We start from the raw sequence: 6,525 nt of genomic DNA, 5'->3' as shown, positions 1-6,525 counted from the left end.
GATTGTGAAAGATGATTTAGAAATAATTTGTGAAAGTATTGAAAAAATTCGTGAAAGTGTTTATTTTTGGACAGCAATACAAAAAAGAGAGGAAAAATTCTTAAAATGTGTTCATCAATTGAAAATTTCTCGTGATAAGAAGTTGGTACTTTGTTGTAAAACTAGATGGGATTCTAAATATTTGATGCTTGCTACTACTTTGAAATATAGGACTGTTTTTCCCCGTTTGAAGCAACGAGAGTCACTATATAAATGTTTGCCTAGTTATCAAGATTGGGATTTAGCTAAAGAGATTTGTGAAAGGCTAGAATTGTTTTATAAGGTGACTGAAATATTTTCAAGAACAAAGTATCCTACAGCTAATATTTTTTTTCCATATATTTGTGAGATTAGGATGTCAATTTGTGATTGGCTAACATCTTCTTATGAAGAAATTAGATTGATGGCCTCGGGTATGATATCTAAATTTGAAAAATATTGGAGTGAAACACATGGAATAATGGTTGTGGCAACTCTTTTAGATCCAAGGTATAAAATGAAAGTGATAGAATATTATTTTCCTTTGATTTATGGGGATGAAGGTGTGCATAAGATATCTATTATACGTCATATTTGCTATGATTTGGTGAAACAATATCAATCAAAGAGCAATTTGAGTGCAAATGTTTCAAATGTTTCATCTTTCCAACCCAATGTGCTTCCATCTGGAAAAAAAGATCATTTGGAAAATTTTGATTTATTTGTTTCAAGTACCACTAATGTTGATCATGTTAAATCTGAAATTGACCATTACTTGGAGGAGCTGGTTTTACCTAGATCTCATGACTTGGATATACTGGCATGGTGGAAAGTAAATGCAATAAAGTACCCTACTTTGCATAATATTGCAAGAGATAGTTTAGCTATTCCAGTATCTACTATTACATCCGAGTCTGCATTCAGTACCAGTGGAAGATTTGTGAGTCCACATCAAAGTAGACTTCATCCTAAAACTTTGGAAGCTTTGATGTGTGCACAAGATTGGTTATGGGCTGAAGTTAATGGTATGAAAAATTAAATTTTATATCTTTCCATCTTAAATATTTTTTGTATTTATTGTTAACTAATTAGTTTTATTTTTGTTAGCTTCATCTTCTTCATCATTTGTTGGAGCTTGTTCTTCTACTATAAGTGACATTGAAATTAATGAGGAGGCGAATTGAATTTATTTATTACAAAAAATGTGTACATTTAATTGTTAAAAAAATTATTGATATTAATACTTTTGTTTATTTTTGTAGCAATCAATTCTTACGGAACATTCTTCCAGGGAGACTTAAGAAAATAAAAAATAAAATTTTATTTTTTGTGTGTATTTTTATAAACTTTATGTTTATATGTTGCATTGTATTTTTTTAAGAATGTATTTTATTATAATTGTAAATTTGGACTTTGATGTATTTTATTGTATTTTTATTTTAGACCTGATGCATTTTATTGTAATTTTATTTTAGATCTTGATGCATTTTATTGTAATTTTATTGAATTTTAGTCATTTTATTTACAAGAAAATTATTTTATATAAATATTTCAAAAAAAGAATATATCGATTATAAGAAAACGGGGAAAAACCGTCCTGTTCCATCTTCGATAGGGGAATTCTCATCCCTGCCCCGCATCTAAATAAACGGGGAAAACAACTAGGAGGGGATGGAAAATTCCCCGCGGGAATGGAGACAGGGACGGGATTTTAAAAACCGATCCCACTCCGCCCCGTTGACATTCCTAAGATAATATTGTATCTTAAAACCTTTTTGAACCTCTATCTTCTTCGTTAGTTTCCAAATTTCTTATTAACTCATCTATTCATTATTATGCTACTAAAAACAATGCTAAATGCAAATTGATTCTTCCAATGACATGCAAAAGAAAAGCAAATTCAATCTACTAGTAACTTTGCAACAACATAACCAAGCTTTAATTGAATCATTCCACAAGTTTGGCTCTTTAGTTTCATTCCACAATGTTAAATGCAAATTGATTCTTCCAACGACATGCAAAAGAAAAGCAAATTCAATCTACTGGTAACTTTGCAACAACAGAACCAAGCTTTAATTAAATCATTCCACAAGTTTGGCTCTTTAGTTTCATCTCCTTGGTATCTTCAACTAGGATTTCTAATTTTTGATGAGAACTTTAGAAGATGCACCATCTCCCATAGCATCTTCAGCACATTTTTGCAATTCTATTAATTGAGTTTTGAAGTTTCTCTCTATTACTTCCCATCATGCTCTCTATTGTCCTCTTAATGGTCAACCTTTCACAAGCTTCCAACTTTGACCCATTCAAAGCTTTGCTAATAAGATCTGCATTAATATTTTGGTTAGTTGTTTGAGGCCAACAGATCAATGGAATTCTAGCCACAATGCTTTAAGGTAGAGTTTGAAGAACAATGGGTCAAAATGTCAGGACCCGTCCAAAATTCCTTCCCCGGAACCCTAGACAGCCCTGATCCCAAGGAAACCCTACCGAACCCTCCAACGGAAAATCCGGCAGAGCCTCCCCTAAGGGATTTACTTACCACAAATTACCTGCACTGAAAACACACTTCTAACAACATCCCCTTATTCCTCCCACAGTCTACAAATTGTTTCCACAAATTTCAGCACTTCAATATAAAAAAAAAATACAGTAATCCAGTGTAAGATAAATACAACCAGAGTGAAAGAAATAGTACAACTGCAATAAAAGAATAAACGGGTACTGCCGAACTAAAACAGCGAGGAAGATCAAGTCCGCTCCGAATGAACACCGACAACCTGGTACCTAGAGGAACGGAATTTAAGAGTGTGAGATGCTAATCATCTCAGTGAGTGACCCTATCTACTATACAATATAATATCACAGTAATAAGTATATAAATAATAATTAATTGGAAATAATAATTTCTCTCAAAGCCCTTACAATTCTCTCAGTTGGAAAAGTTCCCCTTTTAAAATCTTTTCACAAAACCCTTTGTTCGTATTCCTCGAAAACCAAGACATCAAATAAATACCAGAACAGTAACAATTATAATTTTAATTCCAATACAGTTTCTAAACATTTTATTTTTAAAACACAGTTCTGAAAATCATTTGATGCACCCACTATATACCAGTGACGCTAACAGTACCCAGCGTCCCAAGGTACCGCCAGACAGGAGGTTATAGAGAGAAACCGGCATACGGTCGCGTGGCGTCCCACTGCGCCGCTGCTAACCTGGTGTCCCGGCCAAGGGGGGTGGCCTACCCTCATCCGATGGCAACCACAGGACAACCTCATAATATCAACTGCGCGCTAATCACACCCACCTGCGCACTAATCACATCACCTGCGCGCTAATCACACCCACCTGCGCGCTAATCATAACCGTGTGCACACTAACCATATCACATATAAACAGAACACCAGTACGTGCACGGTGCATCCAAAAATCATAAAATCCACATATTTAAATTATATAACAAATTTCACATTTTTCATAAACATAGCGGGCATAGTCCATCCGCTTGAACCCGGAAATTCTCCGTAATTTCTTTATAATCAACACCATAAATTCCATGATTTTCAAATCCACCAATTCAAATATCCACATTTTCTCAATAGCATAAATACTTCTCGAAATATAATAATCAAATCTCATAATATTCCATGGGCATATTTTATAAAAATTGAAATCACCAACATAACCAAATATTTTCCTTGAAATATTTGAAAATCAAATCGTGCCCAATTTAATATTAAAACCACACCAATTTCAAAATCCTCAAAACCATAAAATAATTTCACATGGCATAAATTTATATAATGCACATGTTCTTAAATCCAATAAATTCATAAACAATTCCACAATAAATCCAATAAATATTTGGCACATAGAAATTAAATTCCAAATATTTAAATCACACATAATATATTCACCAATTAAATTCCCCAAATAAATTTGAAGGTGGGTCACTCACCTTGTACACGTATCTCAATCAAGATCCTCCGCAGGATCGACTCCGCTACTCGCACGTGCACCTAAAACATCCACAGTACCAAAACCACAAATATTAATATTTTATTCGGGTAATCCCCAAATGGGTACCCGGGGAGCGAACACCAAACGATAACTAAAATTTACGACTTATATACCGAATCGAAGCTCGAGTGATGCTAATCACATATCCGGTCTTAATTTCCGATGATCGTACCCGACGGGGTCGGAATTTTATCGGGAAGCTTTTCTGGTTTCGGCTCCGCAATTCTCCCAAACCGTCGCGAATTGGCAGAAACGGAAGTCGGATTTGGGTTCAGGAGGTCGAACACTGCGGACTGGAGCTGGCCGGAATTTCGGGTACTCGCCGGAACAGTACTTTCCGGCGGGCCGCCGCGGTCACGGGCAACCGTCGCCGGCGGCGGTGCGTGCGGTGGCCGTTGGCTGTGAAATTTTGCAGACTTGTAGATCGTGAGGAGAGAAATCCAACGGGACCGGCGGTGAGCAAAACGGAGGTCGGACGGCGGAGAAATCACCGTTTGAAGATTTCCGACCCCTCGCCGGAAAACGCTCCGATCCCGGTGCGTCGGTGGTCCGATGGCCGTGATTTTTGGTGGGTAGGCCGGACTTGAGGAGAGGATCAAGGCTAGCTGGCGCGTGTACTGTAGATCAGCCAGAACAGGGTCGATTCGAGGTGGCCGGCGGTGGAGGGGAAAAACTCGCCGCCGAACTTCGGAGCTCCGATCCGGGCGCGTCCGGCAGCCGTTCGCCGTGAAATTTGGAGGTTTTGCCGGAAATGAGGTGGGCAATCTGGATGGCCGGTGCGTGTACAGTAACTAGGCCGGAAAACGTGAAAATGACCGGCGGCCGGCGGGTCCTCTCTCTCTCTTTCTCTCTCCTCTCTCTCTTTCTCTCTCTTCTCTCCCTTTCTCTCTCTTCCCCGAGAGTTTTAACAAATAAAAACCCTGCGTGACACTGTTCATGCCACGTGGACCAATCAGAAGCTGACACGTGGTGTTACTGTGCACTTAAGCCAAATATATTAAAATAATACGGTACCCGGCAAATTTCAAACGTCCGTAACTTTTTAACCACATGTCCGATTTAAGCGTGCCGCTAGTCTATGAACTCGTATCGACGAGTACTTTACAACCATACAAGAGTCAACTCAAAATTACATCACAAGAAAAAGTCAACTCCCGGCACCTTTTGGACAGTTTACACTTCAACTTGTTTTGCCCATAACTTTCAAACCGTAGCTCCGTTTTTGACGTGCTACTAGTCTACGAACTCAGGGCGTCATGCACTTCGCCACGGTACCCTGGTCAACTCGAAATTCCCACCGAGTCAAAAAGTCAACTTTTGACCCCTTTGGTCAACGGTCAACCTTGGTCAACGTGCACGGATTCCGGTGCGATTCGGGACGGGGTGTTACACAAAAACCTATCTATAGCATGATAACCCAAAACTTGTCCTTGTGGAGCCCAATCAACTTAATATTCCTTTGTCTTGTGCCTGTTGTAAGCATTTAACTAGGAAACCATCTATCTTATGTATAACCCACAAGAAAGGGTGACCACCATTCACTAAGCAAGGCAAAAATTCTAAGAACTGAGAAATTGAAACTGTCATTGTAAGACTCCCAAAACCAATGTAAAGAATTGACTCAGAAGGCAGTGAATCTAGCCATTTAATGTAAATTTGATCTTGTTTTCTAATAAGAGGCAGAAAATGCTGTTGGTTTTTTATGATTTATAAAGATGCATTACACGTTTAAGAAGGAGAGCCAAAACAGAGCAAATGCATAAATTTTTTATTTATTTATATTTCATACACCCCTGATTCAATAGACAAAAACATAGATATATAACCATTCACATTTTTCATAGTTCATGAACCATATTAAATATGTTCTTGTATTTCCCATACCTATTTCTCATATATCCTATTAAATTTGGTTTATTATTCCAACAATCTCTCCTGTAAACCAAATTTTCTTTAAACTCCAAGCTTAGCATTTATCTCTTTGAAAAGCTATTAACTGAGAGGTTTTGTTAAAATATCTGCCAACTAGTCTATGCTTCTACAATATGCAATTTGAAATGTGCCATCTTTGATAAGATCCCTGAGAAACTGAAATCTAATCCATATATGTTTAATCCACCCATGAAGAGTAGGATCTTTAACAACTTATATAGTTGAACTATTATCATAAAATAAAATAGTTGGTTTTTCTAGCTTAAATTTAAGACTCTCCAAGACTCCTTGTAACCAAATAATCTGACAGCCTGCAGTACGAGCAGTTATGTACTCTGCTTCAATGGTTGAAAGTACTACCATCAGCTATTTCTTTGACATCCAGGAAATTGCTCCACTCCCAATGTTGAACACATAACCAGCAACACTTTTACCGTCATCAACACTTCTAGCAAGATCACAATTAGTGTAACTAATAAGATTAATTGGAAGATTTGCTTGATAAAATATACCATAGTCAACGATCCTTTTAACATATCTCAAAACTCTTT

The sequence above is a fragment of the Ziziphus jujuba genome, chromosome 3 (assembly GCF_031755915.1).
Source record: "Ziziphus jujuba cultivar Dongzao chromosome 3, ASM3175591v1".
In the NCBI taxonomy this organism is placed as follows: domain Eukaryota; kingdom Viridiplantae; phylum Streptophyta; class Magnoliopsida; order Rosales; family Rhamnaceae; genus Ziziphus; species Ziziphus jujuba.
The sequence above is the reverse complement of the archived record's forward strand: the minus strand, read 5'-3'. Positions refer to the sequence as shown.